The sequence below is a fragment of the Rhynchophorus ferrugineus genome, unplaced genomic scaffold (genome assembly GCF_030347505.1).
Source record: "Rhynchophorus ferrugineus isolate W39M unplaced genomic scaffold, kcgeb_rfMv2 rfM2, whole genome shotgun sequence".
NCBI classification, from domain to species: Eukaryota; Metazoa; Arthropoda; class Insecta; order Coleoptera; family Curculionidae; genus Rhynchophorus; species Rhynchophorus ferrugineus.
Genome location: NW_027472581.1, coordinates 4,270,261 through 4,289,490, shown reverse-complemented (window position 1 = coordinate 4,289,490; position 19,230 = coordinate 4,270,261). Strand labels below are relative to the sequence as shown.

At 30.1% G+C, this 19,230-nt stretch overlaps 1 protein-coding gene across 1 annotated transcript in view; it reads left to right on the top strand.

Moving 5' to 3' along the window:
- The first annotated feature begins 2,554 nt into the window (after window positions 1-2,554).
- Window positions 2,555-19,230, top strand: part of LOC143190427 (very long chain fatty acid elongase 7) — an 80,305-nt gene continuing 63,629 nt past the window's right edge. The window contains exon 1 of the mRNA XM_076394692.1: window positions 2,555-2,749. The gene's annotated coding sequence lies outside the window, so the exon portion shown is untranslated. The remainder of the gene's footprint in view (window positions 2,750-19,230) is intronic.

Genomic DNA, 19,230 nt, shown 5'->3' with positions numbered 1-19,230 from the left:
GGATTAAATACTGTCTTTAAATATTTAGAGAAAACTTCCGCTTTATCTTTATCATTGCTAGCCCAGGTATTGTTGTAATTTTATTGGATGGATTATGTCGTTGAGATTTTTTTATTTTTATTTCTAAATAGTTTTAAATTCTTTGATTTTGTTCCTTATTTATTAGCAGTTTCGGCACTTTTGTCGCCTTGTTAAATTTTCTCTTGTTTTCTTCTGTTCTGATTTGTTACCGCTTTTCTCTTTTCAGAAAGTTTTTGTTTATTTATAGATGAAATATAATTAAATTTTGGCATGTGTTAAACTCTTTATAGATTTTGTTATATTTTTTGCTGTTATTTTTGTATATCTTTCTGTGTTTTGGGAGGTAACTTTAGAGATATTAAACTGTCTAATTTCCCTCTAAATAATGACCAGTTGGTTTTGGTGATATGCTTTGGTGGTTTTGTTTTGTTGAGAATAGTTGAGTTCACTGTTAAAATAACTGGTTAGTGATCAGATGATAGATCGAAGCATGATTCAGCTTTGCTCGTTTTGTTGTCAGGGCTTTTTGTAACACAAAAGTCTATGGTATCGGGAATTTTATTTATATCTGACGGCAAATATGTTGGCTCACCAGTAGAGATATGCTGTAAGTTATGTACCTTCATTGCTTTGACCAATTCTCTGCATCTTACTGTTATTAATCTAGAACCCCACATTACATGTTTTTCATTGTAGTCTCCTCCGGCAATGGATCTATTACCCAGCGTGTTAAAGAAACAGTGGTATTGTTCGCCTTGTTGTTGCGTTTAGGTGGACAATGATTTTGATTATACCACCAATAGGAAATGCTGCCATGGCTACATTTGCTGATGACACTACGATAATTGCTATTGGTGATAATTGCGAAGAAGCAGCAACTAAAAAATTGTAACATGCGTATAAGAATATAACTGGACCCAGACATAGAGAATAAAAGTAAATGAAAAAAAGTCAGTGCATATTGAATTCACCCACAACCAAACTATTCATATACTAATAAATATAAAAAATACTATTTTCCCATACAGCAACAATACCCTGGTTTGAATCTTGAGGCATAACTTTGTCGGAAGGAGCATATAAAAAAGGAAAAGAGCTAACATTAAAACCGAAGGAAATATTTGGTTATTTTGAATAATATCTAAATTACCTAAGTTGCTGCTGTACAAGTAGATCCTAAAACCTATATGGATCTACAGCATGCTGTTATGGGGATGTTCTGCGAAAAGTGGTTTCAATGTAAGTACTTTATAATAAAAAGATCAGAAAAAAATAGTGGATGCATCTGGATACTGCAGGAACAATTACTAACACTGGCACATTCGTGTTCCAACTGTCATAGATGAAATTAAGATATCTGCAACAAGGCATGAGGAAAGACGCTGCTCACATTTAAACACTCAAGTGCTACAACTCTTGAATAACACTGAACTAGGATGCGCACTCAAGAGAACCCAAGCGTGCGATCTTGTGTAGTTAGGTAGTGAAGTGTACTTAATGGTGTAGGCATGTTCGTCGTGGGGCATTTGTCGGGCAAAATGTGTGGCTGACGCTGCGATTATTTGTCAGAACACTCATTACTATTTTTTAAAGGAATCTGCACGATAACTGAAAACACTGGTTGAAGAAATACTGTTTATTTCAATGTTAAATGATACATGTGGTCGACGGGAGAATTGAAAGGATATTAAGTTAGGTAGACGAAGTACGGTAGCGCTGTGGAAGTGATACTATTACAAGGGGACGGAGAAGAGACGTCGTCGTGATGGTCTTTTAAAGCCTGGAACTGCATGGTATCAATCCACCGGCGTTGCCAACCTTTGTACTTGTTGATGAATTCGTGGTGGCCTAAAGGGTCGTGGCTATCGCCACAATGGTAAAAACAATAAAAAGTGTTATTACCTTTTATTTTTATTAGAGGCTAAGTAAGAGCCTATGACTCTTTTAGATAAGTAGCTAGTTTTAAGTCACTGTAAAGAGAAATTATAAATTAATGAGCAACGACTAGTAATTACACAGTAATACATTTTTAAACGATGTTGCCATTTATGTTAATTGTCTTTGTTTTTGGACACCCACAAAGGAAAAAAGCGATCCGGCTTATTTCATATCATAAACTCTTCCAGTAAACATAAGTGGTAAATAACACAATAGACAAATAATAAACTGAAATATCCAATTACCGATTGGTCTTTGTTGGATTTCAAATATAATAAATATTGGACACCATCTATTATTTCAAGTATACATCTTTTCCTTTGTCTTTAGAAACTGTATAAAGAAAATGTAAATAAAAAAAATTGCCCATAGACACATATAAAATAATTATCAAAAGAAATATTTATTGACCACTGGTCATATTGTTAAACTATCGGGGAAAACTGAAAAAAAGCACAAAAAAGCTCGAATATATCGAACGCGCACCGAGACAAAAGATTGAAAGTATTTGCAGCAACGAACAGGAAAAAATAAAAACACACAGGTAATGACGTCAAAATTCTCGGTATATAAATGCATCGGGTGAAGCAAGTTCGCTTTTTGCCATAACACACTATAATTCCCCCAGATTGTGGCCGGTTCACCTTTTGCCTAAACCGTCGGTGCTTCAACAGTCCTTTTCCGTCTACGATAGTGCACCAATACCGCTGATCGCCGGCCTAATCGACATTTCCTGCTGCTGCGGACGCTAAGGACTAAACGAAACACGGTTCATACGCTCCCTTTTTAGGTAAGTGACCCAGATAAGAAATGTTTACACTTCTATAACCGCGACATTTAAAAAAAATGCTGATTAATTAAACTCTGGTCGGTTTGTTTATTATTTTTTTCGCTACTAATTACATGTGTGCCAGCGAATATTTAATATTTAATACTCCCATAGAAATTTCCGCTTATTAAAATTAAATATCTCCACAATATTCTTGTATAAAACCGTCATTTCTATAACCATTTCCTATTTAATTATATGATTAAATAATCTAGCTTTAGATGACAATAATTTAATAAAATTTATAAGATTTAACGCCTTCTGATGATACAACAACTTAAAATCAACATCCAACTGTAAAATATTCTTCTTCTTGTGGGTTTTGTGCTCTATTATATGTATTAGAGTCAACACTTTATTTCTTTCTATGAAATATATAAAGTTTCATAATATTTTGTGGGCGTTAAGGACATAGTTTGATTGAAACAGCTGATATTTCCTTCCTGTTTTGTTATTTTTCTATTATTACGCCGGTTATATATTTGTATAATGACTATAAACAATGTTAAAGTGATAAATATAATTAAAGTTTTATTAAAACAAAACTATTGATATGAATAGGTATATTTATAACAAACTAAACAAATATTTCAATAAGCCGGCTTGGTTGGTGCAGTGCTAAAGGCGAGTGACAGTCCTTCTGCTGTTGCGATAGTCGCGGGTTCGAATCCTGTTGGGGTACGGTCGTAAATTTGTGTTTATGGCCGTCCTTAGGCACTGGCGTAAAATCCGTTAGTAATCAGGCTGGATAAGACCGGATGTCTTCTGGGATGATTTCTAAGTTGGTCATTCGTTCGTCGGTAGGCTTAATGCCGACGATCGTTGTTCGGAGCCCACGTTAAATTGTAGGTCCAGTTTAGATAAACCCTCGTTGGTAAAAAGGAGACATTAAAACATTTAAAAAATATTTCAAAAGCTACAATTATTTTTTATTAGGAGAAAAATAATTTAAAAATTTTGTCTGTATCCATCAGCATATTGCCAATGATTTGTAGTTCTCTTGCAAATGTATTATTTAATTTTCTATTTTGTTCTCTTAGTTAAATCAATACAAAGAACAAGTTGATTTTTTAATACGTGTCGTTAGGGAGCTAACAAGAAAAACCCCTTGATATCACTTAATGTCATATGAATTTTCAACAAATTACTTAATTACTATATGATAATGCATTGGGAAAGGAGTAATTTTTCAAAGTGCATTTATTTATAAACATTTGAAACACTAATATTTCTTTGGTTTATTTATTTCTTCGGTGAAACAATAATTGTCTCGTTGTAGAACTCTGGAAACTCTAGATTTTTGGATGAGAAAGTGCACCAAGGGATATTCACAGACGTTTTTCTGAATCTAGCATATACAAGAAAGTTTTGCGGAGAATTGAGCAAATAGTAATCGAATGGGGCAGGGTCCGAGCTATACGGTGGTTATTTCAATATGTCCCAGCCAATCGGTCTTACTTTTGTTTAATGGCTAAAAATGCACAGTCAGCGTGATCAATTAACGTAATCAGTTGTAAACAAAACTTCTATCAAGAATTGATTGATAGAAATATCACTCTGACCGTTTTTTAGCATCTCGTTCTTTGGTGTAAAAGTGGAATTCGTCATAATAATAAGTGGTTTCAAGAATAGATCCATATTGCACTTCAGCAGCGATTCTAAATAGGAAACTCATTCCATGAAATATATCACAGTTAATTCATTTCATTATTGGTTTGTATATGTTTCTCCCGACTAATTACATGGGTGCTAGGGAATATTTTTAATATATATATATATATATATATATATATATATATATATATATATATATATATATATATATATATTACAAATTATATGAATAGACAAATAAGACGAGTACTGGATTAATATATAAGAATGTATTTTCTAAATTAAAATAAAACTAAGCTACTTAATCTAAATAAAACTAAACTACTTACTTAATCTAAATGTATGGTTTGGTTCGCTTCAATCTTCTGATATTTCTTCCACGTTGGTGTTATTTAGCAACCTTATTTCGTGTTTTAAGGCGAAATCTTGGATCACCTCATATATCCATTTGATTTCGAGGTCCTCGTACAGCTCTTCGTTGGTTACGTAGAGATAAGCATTGGTAATTAATGGCAGAACTTTGTTTTGGCTTCGTTTTGGTTCGATGTTTTATATTTGAACTCCTTAGGTTTAAATTGCCTTTATGATTAACTCAAAAACGATTCACTTTGACAGTAGGTCAAGTTGAGAGTTTTACTAACTATTCCAACTGACCAGTAGAGTTGTTTGACGTTGAGTCTAATATGCTCTGCTTTTTGTCTAACATGATGTTTTAAATTTAACTTACCATCGAGAGGTATACCGCGGTTCAAGTGATATAATTAGTTTTTTGTAATTTGGCCGCAATGAAAAAACTAGAAAGTTCCAGTCTCTAGTTCATTAATAAATTTTGTTAACTGCTATTTGTATTTTTTCTACAGCTTCAAATAGAGATATATCTTTTGCGATGATGACTTTATCACCGGAAAAAGTACTGTTTCTTTTGTTGTTGGGATATCAGCAGTGTACTGCAGATACGGGAGTGGTTCCAAGACATTAGCCTGGGGCTTACAAACATTTTATTGATATATACAGAGAAATTCAAAGTATAGTTTGTATAAAGGGTTGATTAAAATTACCGATTAATACATATGCAATTATAATTAACTATAAATTTATTCCAACAACGATTATTATTTTTTAATTAGAAGTAAAATAATCTGTAGTTTTAATCTGCCGTTGTTGGCGGTTAGAACTGCCTTCCAATGGATTGAATCATATAAATTGCACTAATGGATAAAATTCCATTCCGTCCTTATTGTACCTTAAAATATTTAGTAGGTTTAATTTCTTTCCTCTTATTTCTTTCTTTTTAAAACTTTTATTGCCTGTAATTTATCAAGAGGTAAAATATCTGAAATCGAAAGCTTGTATTGCTTGCGAGTCGTTCACTACGTTCCTAACACCAATGAAAACGCCCTCGCTGTCCATATCTTTTTCCTTATTATCATTTGTCTGGTAATCAATGTCAGTAATTAATATAATAATAATAATATAACCATTTTCAATAAGTTAACGACATTCAAAGATGTACTTACAAGGATATCCGCATTTGGCCGCAACTGTTCACTAATTACTCTTAAGGCAATATTGTCATCTTCAACATTAGTAAAAACAAAGATTGTTCTGACATCGGAAATATAAAATAGCTTCTCGTAGTGTCTCCAGATTCAAAATCTCAGATAAGTGTTCAGGATAAGTGCTATTTTATAGGACACATGAAAGTAGCACTTTGTGTTTCATTGGTCGGTCTAATCGTAACTCCATTAGATTCGCAGATATATGACAAAAAATGATTAATTCTCGCTCTTCAGTTGCTTTTCTGGAAGATTAGGTGCATTATTTAACAGTAACAACGGTTTTATTGAAAGAACTCTATTAGAAAATATTTTACGTACAAATTAAATACATATATCATTATATTAGGAATAGATTAGAAAAAATATTTGAGATTACGAAATCATTAATATCTGAGGGGCAAAGTGTTTGTTAAACCACTTCAGAAATATATTGTTTGTCTATTGCTGAATTAATTGTTGTATTAATTCTGATTGTAGTGACAATTTCTCTGTAGGTATAGACAGCTGTCTATACGAAGAACTGCTTACATCAACGGGTATAGATATTGTTTAAGTTACCGCGGGTTCCCTTTGATCCAAAGGTACGATTTTCATTAACGCAAAGCCTTCATTATTGAGATTGAGTAATACTAGCATAACGAATAATAATTTTATTAAAATTATCACACAATCTACAACTAATTTTAATATCAAAAGCAGATTTAAAATGTGCTTGTTGTGCTGCATTACATATTGCTTATTCAGTCCATATGGAGCAAAGGAACTTTTCATTACAGCAAATTAACTTTAGAGCTAACATAATCGGATGATGTGTAGAGATATAGAATGATAGAATTTTTCCATGCTCATTGGTCTACAAAAAGGATTTACAAAGTTTCCGTGTTTTACATATGAGTACAAAGAATGAAATGAACATTGATCCAAAAAACAATTAATAAGAAAATTCTTCCAAAACTTGTGACTAAGCTTTTGGGAAATCGTATCGAACCGAAATCGTTAAAGAAAAGTTCAGAACTCTTAGTTATCAGTTTGAAAATCTGAAGAAATACTGGAGTTGTGTAAGTGATCATTGAAATTGGATATTAACATAGATATATGAGTAAAGGACAAGGGAAACAGTTCGATCAGGACATAAATAAGATGGGGAACTGACACCATGGATGAAGGACTCAATTTGACAGAGAATAACAAATATCATCACTTCGGAGCAAAAGCTATACAAGAAACATTATAGAGAAAAAGCAAAGGAAATAAAAAAATAAAAATTTTATTATAAGTAAAAATTGTGACTTACTTTTAAAATATCGATTTTGAAAACATTGTAGGTGATAAATAAATCTAAAATTCGGTTTTAGCAACCAAACATACATATGATTTAGATGAATCCGTTTAACACGTTTCTACAAAAATGGTCTGTCTTACTTTAACTGATAAAATTTTCTTCTTATTCAATTAATACCCCCCCCCCCCCCCCCCTCGTCTCCTTCCTTACATCTGGTTATATGTATATGGGAATCGAGATTTCATTTCTTCTTATTCTATCAAGGACATATTTTAATTATAGTACATCAGATTACCGTGAATAAATTCATTAAATTGTTTTTCTGATTGTTGATTTTTTGATGTATTTTTATCTAGTTACAGAGTTTTAAGACACTATTTATAACTGTTACAAACAGTGATAAATTTATTAATTTACTTGAATAATATTTAGTAATTTTATTAAAATATTACTCAATTATTTTTGTTAATAGAAACATTATATTAATTATATATAATGAGTTTAAAAAGTAAAACTCGTAAATAACTAATAAAATCTAAAAAATCGAATGTTTAAAATATTTTATATTATTTAGAAGTAGAACAAAATAATTGTATCTTAATTGTCAACTAATGTTAGTTTGCGTTTTGCAGTTTTAGTATCTAATATATATTTTTGAATCTACATTGTTATTATGGATAAAATGGATAGTGAACACTTATATATTTTTTACGGAATATTGTTTTATTCAAGGCTTTATATCTATGCGTTATTTATGGAAGATACTTTTAGAAAACTTAAAGATATGGACACAGAACGGTAAAAGTGACTTAATTAAGTAATTACTTTTTCAAGCGCTCAATATTTGAACATTCTTACATATGAAAATTACCACCTAATATTGCATTATTAACTAAAATTTGATACAAAAACGATTTGTTAATTGTATAAGATTACTAATTAATATGCGTTTATTTACTATTGTTGACAATTCAAGAAGACTGGTATTTAAAGTTGTTTTTTTAAAAGAAATTAATGACTCAACGTATTCGGTAAAACTTGATACCAAACATTAGTTAAAACATTCGAGATAAAAATAAGCATGAGCGATATTGTTTTTATTTCACCTGATTCTATGAATTATTGCCTTTACTATCAAATGGATAGTGTTGGAATTAATTTTTAATCTTTTATAAAACATGGTGTAGTTGATGGTGTATGGTGTAGAAAACTGGCTGCCTTAGCAGCTGATAATGGTTTGAAAATGAAACTGTTTGGAACTCAGTAATAAGTTATATTTATGTATCTTCAAAAATCACCATAGCAAGTATTAGTGGACAATAATCTCTATATATACAAGTAATATTTCGTAATCTCTATAATCTAATTTTAAAATCTAAGTTTAAACATCGTTTTTTAATATTGACAGACCTATTAGCTGTCAAAATACTAAGCATCTAGTTGCTTGAAGGTTAGACATGGTTACTTTGTTATAATAGTTGATAGTAATAATGATAATAATAGTAGGTTGTCGTGGAAATATGTACTACTATATGGGTCAACAATATTTGTTGCTTTGGTGAAGAAATTGACACTGTTTGAGGTATTGCAGTTTATTTTCAATTGTACTGTGAAATGGAGAAAAGCAAAAAAAATACTGTAAAATTATTCGTCACATTCAGACAGTTTGCCAGTTCTAACTAATCTCCAAATATATGAGTAGGGTGTAAAAAAAGAAGAGGGTGCGGAAGAAGTGAGCTCAACATCCAAAAAACTGAATTTCAAGTTAAAATGTTAACAATCGCATAAATTGAGTCTATTGGTGATGATTTATCCCATTCATAGTCTTGGTTTGCCAAAAGAGATGGTGTTAACGTTACGAAAATGGAATATTCCGCACCAACTGATGCTCCATAGATCCAACTACCTAGCAAGTGGCATTTTTTGACAATTTAGTATAAAAAATTGACAAAATAATGAATACTTTCATAATAAATGAAATTAGCATTGGGAACTATCGACTGAAAACAATTGAAACAATTGAAACTAGCTAGTTACTAGATAGTCAAAAAACTAGCTATACTATAGTAAATACTATTTTCAATTATTATTTGTAAATAGTATAAAAAATAGTATTTTGTTTAATTCGTGATGTCAGACGAAGGTGTACGAACCCTTTCCTGTATAAATTAGATAAATTAGAGCTTTTTAAATAAAATCGATGCTTTTATTATTGAACGGAAATATTTTTTAACAAAAATCGAGAGAGTAACGGAAATATTACTTATTATTGCCATAAAAACAATTTTAATCTTTTCACGCTATTACATGAATAACCTTGAATGCTGTTGTCCAACTTTGTTCCACCTCCCATATTCCCAATATTGCTCTATTTGACTACCATTTGTTGGAATCAGTGGTTTGCATCTATTTTGAAAAATGAAAAAACGGAATTTTTATAAAATAACACCATTATGTTTTTTATTAAGAATTGTAAAACCATTAGAATTGTATACTATATAGTTGTAAATATTTAATATTTGACATAGTTCCATTTCATTAGGGTTTTATTTATAAAAAAATATTGGGTGGCTAGTCATTATACTTAATTATTTTTTATCGCGACTTAACATTTTACATAAGATGAATAACTTTTCCCATTAAACTTAACAATAGGATGTGACATTCCTGTCAATTTTTATAATGTGCTATAAAGTCGTACCTTTGTATGTATACAATAATTATCTAATATAACAATTCAAAGTAAAGTTAATTAATTCGTTATGGACTACAAAAACATTGCGTAAACCTTTCCTACACAAAATATATAAAATTAAAAATAATTTAAAATCGATTGTTTGATATGTAAAACACAATACAATATAAAAAATTGAAAGGACTATATAAACGACAATATAAAGTTTACGTTAATTTTTTTCGATATACCACGAGTATTTGACAAACAGATGTAGAAACATGAATTATGTATTTATTTCGTATTTTATTTATCATATATTACTATATTTTTAGCATAATTTTCTCGCATGCGAAGATATTTGAACATTGATCTTCTACTTTCTCAATAATTTAAACTAATTCTTGTGTTATTTGTTATCCTGGTTTAGCAAATTATAATGAAAAAGTCGTACATAATGTAAATATTGTGTTCCATATCCATATGAACGAAAATCTTATTATAATTTTATAGAAAACTATCTATACAGCTCATGGCTGGATGCTGAATGCTGAGTGGAGAGGCGGAAATGAGTCTTGAATATCGATTAAAGAAGTTGTGACTTAGTTTTTCTATCATACGAAATTACTTAACTATAGCCTTAATAATTATATAGCTAGAATTGGGAACTACCTACAGAAAACGACTATCGATTGTTTAGTAATTGACTACTTGTTACTATCGACTGTTACAGTCGCTGTTTTTGGTTCGACTGATTTTACTACTTTTTACTAGTGACTGTTATTTAGTTACTATTTACTATCGATTGTTTCAGTCGTGTACTTTTAGTTACTATGTTTGGTTCAACTAGTTCCATTCGACTGATTTTTAACATAACGCTCTGGCTCTGTCGTCCTAGCCGCGACATTGACAAAAATGTACCTAATTTATGGTTACATAGATTTATATATAATATATATAGTTTTATGACATTTTTGATACTTTGCTTGTAAATGACAATATATTGTATATTAATATAGCAGCACTTTGGAATGATATTTTTCAAGATTGTTAATGTAATAGGGTAAAATGATTAAAATTGTGAATTATAATTATTAAAATAATTTTGACTGTTTTTATGGCAGTAATAGGTAATATTTCGATACTCTCTCGATTTTTGATAAAAAATATCCCCCTTCAATAATAAAAAAGCATTGACTTTATTTAAAAACGCTCTAGTAGTTATTGTGCGATCATTTTTAATTATATCTATGATTAGGTATATGTTTAATATTTATTTAGTATTTATGGTTATTGTATATCTTTAATTTTTAGGTTTTGTTTAAGTTTTATTGTATTGTCTATATTAATTATAATAGTATATTCTTTAAAAATCGCAATTAAAATATTAAAATACGACAAAAGTTTGTGGGGTATTATTCTATTAAATAGAAAAATTCCATTCCTTTTTACAGATCACCAGAACATTCAAATATAAAAGTAATTATACTTTCTTTAAAATGATTTATTGAATAATTTTATATGTTTTATTAATTGCATGTTAATTGTATTGAGTATTTTTTTTCATTTCCTTTTTTAAAGCTAGTACGTGAAGGAATATGTACATCTCCGTCTCGCTTATACTACCGTTAGAAAATATAAGCACATATAAAATGAACTGCTCCAAGCAATTATCTCCGTCCTTTCCTCTCGCATAATTTATACAGGAACGGGTTCGTACATCTTCGTCTGACATCACTAATAGAAAAAAAAAATCAGTCGAACCGTGCATTTGACTGAAAATAGTAATTACTTTTTTCAGTTGCTAGTTTTTTGACTATCGATTGTTTCGACTGTTTTCAGTCGATGGTTCCCAACGCTAATCATAGCCAACATAGTCTAATAGAAACTAATATAGAAGTTGAAGACTCTTGCTTGCTTTGTTGAACTTATAACACCGCAACTAACTAACTAAATAATTAACTAAAACAATCTGATTCAACCACTCACCAAACCGTCAAATAAGTTTTGAGTATGTAATTGTAGCCTTGTAAAAACATCTGATATAAACCAATTCGCACTTCTATAGCGCGAAATACAGTTTATTAAAAGCTATAAATTGGAAAAATGTTGGACATCCTTTTACTAAACCCACCATATGAAATTAAATAAGTAGTAAAATATTTCTTATTTAAATTTGCTTAATAAATAAGTAGCTATGTTACTTTTACGACAATATAAAATTAAAATTAAAAAACTCCGGAAAATCGTGACATTATATTTTATGTTGAAAACATATGTAGGTAAAATCAGATTTCTTTTCGAGAAAATTAATCAGAAAATCTAACATCGTTGTTAAATCAGCGTGGAGCCGTATGTTTTCTTCTAGTTAAGTGTTGCGTTATTATGCATTATTTTCATCATTTTAATTGATACGGTCTAAGATTATGTTACAAAAGCATCTGTACTGAATCATTAATTTTTTAGCTCCTTATGAATAATTTTAGATAGTTTCTTATTAGGATTAGTAAAATTTAGTGATACTTCTATATGAGGTTTGTAAATCTAATTTAAAGCATATAAAACTGATGGTGTTACTGTTTCTTAAATCGCATCGGGTACATTTATAATCAACTTCTTATTGAAGCCTCATTGACAGTGCGTTATTTCAGTAGGGTAAATGTGGCATAGATGTCAATATTTCTGAAACGAGTGATTAACACACAGAAGACAAACATTTAGTAATTCTATAGTTTGGTGTTGGATTTTACAATTATTAAGAAAGAATATAATTAGGATAATTTAATATCATTTGTTTTATTTCTTTATTTAAAGAACATAAAAAGTCCTACATACGGGGATGCCTACTGCGTGGGTTAGATGCCTCAATGATATTTTGAATATTGGGATAGTTGCCCTGAGGAAATAATAATGACAATTCTGAGGGTTTTAATTGCTGCTGAAAGATGAGAAAAAGCAGCGGCTATTGATATACTTTGAATTAAATACATTTTACCGACTTTTCACACTAAAGTTTTATGTTAAAAAAATACGTTTAGACTAATTTATGAACTATTTTCTTAATATAATTATATACACACTATATATAACACACTATATATAACACACTATATATAGACTATTCAAAGTTTTTTTAGTAATGCGTCATGGATATTTTTGACGTCAAAACACATACATCTAATACATATATTATCGAAGGACTTAAAACTACAATTAAGAACACAGATATAATAGTTTTTAGGTTAGATTTGTTTTGTTTACATTTACTTTTCCACACCATTCATGAGCTAGAGCTTCTAGGCGCGTTTTTTTTATGTAGTGGTATCCCTCTGGAAGCCTAATTCACCTAATTAACAATTGTATATCTGAGAACCGTATTTTACTTTCATTCGAGAGCATATTTACTTTTTACGTTTAGTTCTTATTTCCTTCGATGGTGTGTTTACTTGGCAAGTCATTTTGGTATCATTGTATTTTTATTTCTTCAGCTACTATCTGTATACAACCATTATTGATAAAATTAATCACTGAATTCTGTCTAATGCATTTACCATATGAATAACCTGATGCTTATGTTTTATTTTGAACAATTTCAATCATATCTATGTACACAAATCTTTCACGCCCTACAATACCATTTTCTATAGTTATATTCAATTAATTATGTGCTTTAGTTGTTTCCACTCTCATCACTCTGTCTCAGGAATTTCCAGCATAGCAGAGCATTATCACAAATCCTGAAAGTTTCCTTCAGTCACTTTCACTTTACGACTCACTGTCCAATACAATCATTAAGCTGTTAATTTCTAATCTGTCTAAAACATGTTCAACATTCCACCATGCCAGTCTTTTATTGATGACATCTAATAGACAATTTTGTAACTTTTTCCCCATTCACTTTTTAAAATCCTGGATTTGATGGAATGTTGCAGTCCTCTTATTAACGGTTTAATTAAATACATCGTTGGGATATCTTTCACCAGATAACTTGGTGGTCATGATTTCAATGGGTTTTAAAAGTTGAACACATTCTGTTAAGATAGTCCATTCGTTAATAAATAAAAACTGTGGTGCTACTCTTAATAGCCAACAAAATATGAAAGTAGAGATTTCCTATCAGAAAATGTATTTATGACAAATATTTAATATACTTTATTCACCTCTTTATCGTTAATATTAAAAAAAAAATTAACAACTGCTACTGTAGAAAACTCTTCAAATCTTTTAGATCTATGCAATTTCTGAAACCTTTAGAGCCTAATTTTAGTTTTCAAGTTTTTAGGAAAAAAGTTTCGACAAACAGGAGGCTTGGACAAAAATCCTGAAAGTTTATCAAAAAAGTATTACCTATTATGCCAGTCAAAAATATCTTACTATTTATGATTTGCAATTTAACTTTTTTGCCCTCGAAAACTAACGTTCCAAAATGCTGCTATATTAATTTACAATATATAGTTATTCACAAGCAAACTACAAAAAAAACATAAAGGCACATATATTACATATAAGTCTATATAAGCATAAATGCGGCGCATTACTTTCAAGGTCGCGGTTAGGACGAAAGGCCAGAACGTTAAAAATCAGTCGAATGAACTAGTAGAACCGAAAATAGTAACTAAAAGTAAGTGACTGAAACAGTCGATAGTAAATAGTAATAAAATCAATCGGACCGAAAATAGCGACTGAAAACAGTCAATTGAAAACAGTTACTAATAAAAACAGTCAAACCAAAAATAGCGACTGAAACAGTCGATAGTAAAAAGTAGTCAATTACTGAACAGTCGATAGTCGATTTCAGTCGATTTTCAATAATTTAGTGTACATCTGACAATCGGATGGCGATCAGCTGTCAGACGTATAGAAAATTCTTGAAAGCAATAGCGATAAGAGGTTTTAACTCTTACCTATAAATTATTGTTGTTGTATAATTAACTGTAGTTTTTAGATATAGTATAATGTTAAAATGAATTATATTTCGTAAAATTTTTGTTCAATTAGTTTATTTAAATTAGAATTTTTTCCATGTCAAAGCCAAACTGAATTAAAACTCAGAGTTGATGCGGCAACAATGTAATGTTTAGACGTCACAAATATCCACGATGCATTACTAAAAAAACCTTGAATAGATTATAGTGGTGTCTACACATACAGATTTTTTCGAGAAACTCAACGTTAATACATTTTTTATTTTATAATAAAAATGATATGGTATTGTACCCAATATTTTTCAAGATTTTTGAAGAGTAAACAGATCGATTCAGCAGATGTTTGACAATTAATATATCTGTCAAGGCCGAGTTTCGTTGTGTTAACAATGTCGAAATAATGTGTACCTTAAAATCAAGACCAAAAGATGGTGTAATTTATATTTGAAGAATTCTAACAAAAACTTAAATAGGACTCGTTAAATATCTTCATCTTTATTGATTTGTTTCATTTGCTTTAAATAAATGGTAATCAAAAATCAATATATACAACCTTGCATATATACACATGATTTTATGGATATTCTTTACAATTATTGCGTTGGGTTATTACTCCTTTTACATTATTGGTTATTCGCATTCTTATTAGTGTTGTAGGGTATGATGCATATTTTGGTTTTCATTGAGAAATGACACAGCAGCGTACTTGACAAAATGTATCGAACCTTTTCTCTGAGTAAATACATACTTGTTAAATTATTACTCTTGTTTACAAATTCTGTTCGTTAGAGACCAGTAATATATTTTAATTTATTAATTAGAAATATCAGAAAAGTAGAAATATTTTCGAAATTCATATCATTATCATTATTTTTTCTCCTCGTTAGTCCAGCTCTAAGTTAGTGTATTTTTTTTTTGGTTTTCTCACCTCTTACATTCATTACACACTTCTAATCCTACCAATCATTCTAGTTAGTCCATTAGTCCGTTTGGAATCAGAACATATTCATTTAAAAACTATTAAATTTCTTCACTGCTTCTCAACATATTTTGCGAAAGGCCAAATTACTTTTCATTGAGATTTTTTTATGATAGTGTTTAGAGCATAATATGGCAGTTAGAGCAAGTATAGCTCTTCAGGTACTTGAGATTGGTAATACAGAAGAGGAAAATAGCATCTATTGCTGATGTAATTAGTTGAATCGGACCCTTGCATGTAATATATCCCTTCAGTATTTATTCAGTATTATTACAAAATTATTTATTAGAGTCATTCGACTAAGATGCGAATTAGAACCGAAACAGAAATATAGAATAACAGCGTATTACAGCTTTCAACGTCTCTGGACTTCAGTTCATGTGCTACATTTAGTTATTCTCAACGTTTGTCTATTGTTCTTCTTACATTTATGCAGGAACATTTTATATTATGTGTCTTCATATTTAAAGAAGCGTTGAAATCAATTATTATGTTTGATATTACAACGTTGGAATATTAAAAGAGATATATGTCGTTTCTTCTATTTTCTCTTTCAGTTAATTGTAATTTAACGTTCCATTGTATTTAAATAAAAGTTTGAATTGTTATAAAATACATACTATTTTATAACAATTCAGGAAATATACTTATTTTCAATAAGAATTAATTTTAAGACAATACGGAACATAATATATTGATTTATTTGGCTTTGTGATGTTTTGTCACAGAATGACAAAGGGTGCTCAATGTCACGTGAAATATAGTAAATAAACTTTCCATATATATTAAATTACATATTTTAATTTTATTTTTCCAATTATTGGTCTTTAATTATTACTCTCTGTTTAAGAATCTGTCCAGTGGGCAATAAATATTCCGTATGATTATATTTTATGCATGACATGTAGAAAATCACTTCAGTTAGTGATCTTCTGTGTAAAGTATTATCATAATTAGCTAGTATTATTCTAAATTTTGGGTGCACTAACACTCCTTTAAAGTACTTAACGCAAGCAGTATGAATAACACTCGTTATTGGTTTCAGAGGGATATAGTGTTCTATCACTTCGTTAGAAATATATTATGGAGCATGGTCAATGGCACGCAACATTTTGTTTTTGGAACGTTGTGTTCGTTATATTAGACTTATTAGGAGTACCCTATAGTTGAATTCTTTACTATCAAGGAGGATTAAGCATTGATTCTTAGGGTAAATGATGTGGCTCAGTGAATGGAGGTAAAACTGAAACAGTGGTGTTTACATTATGTGACCGTTATTTATTGGCTATATAAAAAAATGTGAAAAATACAATTAGATAAAACGGATGGCAGCGGTGTTACCTGGAGACGAGGCTTGGACAGTTGATGGTGGCACGTCTAAACCAAACGAGGGTTGATCACTGAATGAATCGAAATACCCTTCAATCACATCCCAGATAAACGTCTGGTGGTTGCCACCGGCTATTCGTTATCGGGTCCTAGTTGGCGCTGCTGGCACCCCGCCCGTGTTCAACATCTGGGATTATATTTCTGGATATTTTGTAGAACGTTATTCCACGATGTAAAATTCGACATGCCTCAAGGTCGCTACAGATTATTACATCAATACCTTTTATGTAATAATAACTTGGACTTGCGCTCGATTAACCAATACATTTGATATAATGTAGCGCCAAGTTGTTTTCGTTTAGCCAGTATGTGCTTATTGCAGGTTATGCGTCGTTTTAGATACATACAAAAATATTTAGCATTAAACTTGACTCAACATTTACTATATCCCACTTAACTATTTTTTACTGTCAGAGAATAAATTTTTTGAAAATATTTTTATTTGCATTTAAATAAGTCAGATGTTAATTTCTAAATAGTAGGTGTTCATCAGAATGTTATCAATTGTTGGTTGTTTTCGTTGTTGTTGTTCACCTTGAGCCGAAGAAGCTATGAATATTATATAAATAAGGCAGTTCCTCATCGATATTAAATGATATTTTATGGCCTGTCGTATTTTAAATCGGCTTTTAGGAATTCAGTTCCTGTAAATTTTTATTTTTAATCTAGAAGCAATATACAGTTATTTTTTTAATAGCCAGACAAACCCTACATTATATATTATATTTGAATCGAGATATAAAAATGGAATGATAACTACAAATGATGAATCGACTGTTCATTTTAGTAATATGAGCCACATCAGTAAGTAATTTTAACTTGGTCCTTGCTTCGGCTTTCGATTATTTATTGAACAAAATTTTACCTCGTCTAGCTTGCCATTCTGATAACGCATTTCTTACCCTATTTTCATGTATAATGTTCTAAGAGCTGATGCATGTCAAATGTGCCGTAGTATGGCTTCATTGAGTATATGTTGCTAGATATTTTAACGAAATTATAATCATATTTACGAGATCTTTTAAAACCATCTTTCGGGAAAAATCGAAATTGGTTTTCCTCCAATTTTATATTAAAAAATTAACGCTTAAATTCAATCAGATCTACAAGGGATAGACAAAATATTTATATATACAAATTATTTATCTGTTAATAAGGGGTTGAACTACCATTTACTTTTAAAATACCTGCATTTCTTCGCAGAATATATTTGTATAGTATCTGAATAGTTTCCAATGAAATGCTCACCCATTCTTGTATCAAGGCATCCGCCAATTTCTTCAATAATGTGACGATGGTTATCTCAGCACTCCCTGTTCTAAAACTTTCCATAGCGGCTGAATTATGTTGAGCTCTGGCGATTGCTCTGGCCTAGGAAGATGTCTGATAATATTCTGATGCTTCTCAAACCAAGACAGAACTTTTTTGGTTGTGAGTATGGACGTATTATCATCCTGGAATATAATAGCAATGATGGAAATAAGAGGACCAGTTGAATATATTGCCACCTAAATCATGACGAAACCTCTCCCTTGCTTGACTGTAGAAACCTAATATATTCTATTATTTTATCTCCTATTTGTATTGAAGATTTGATCTATCCCATCATGAGAAATCTCAGCCAACATTTAAAAGGTATTATTTTCACGAGCTTTTCAAACAAATACATAATACACACAGCTAGTATCATCTATACCTATCAGTAGTGAAAAAATCTAAATACCCATATAGTATAATTATTATTTGACTATAATTCATTGTTAAATTGTTTCCCTATTACTTGCTATTACAGCATTAGCAATTTAAATTTGATTTTTTTAACAAACAATTAAAAAATTTAAAAATTCCTCATGTAAATATAACGAGCAGACCGAAAATAAACGTATTGTTTTGTTTAATATCATGACTATTGTTTTTGTTAAGCTAATATGTTAATAACAAAACACCTTATAAAATAATATTAAAAAGGTCATTTTGTTGTGTAAATGGGTTATTTTATTAAAAATTGAAATATGATAAT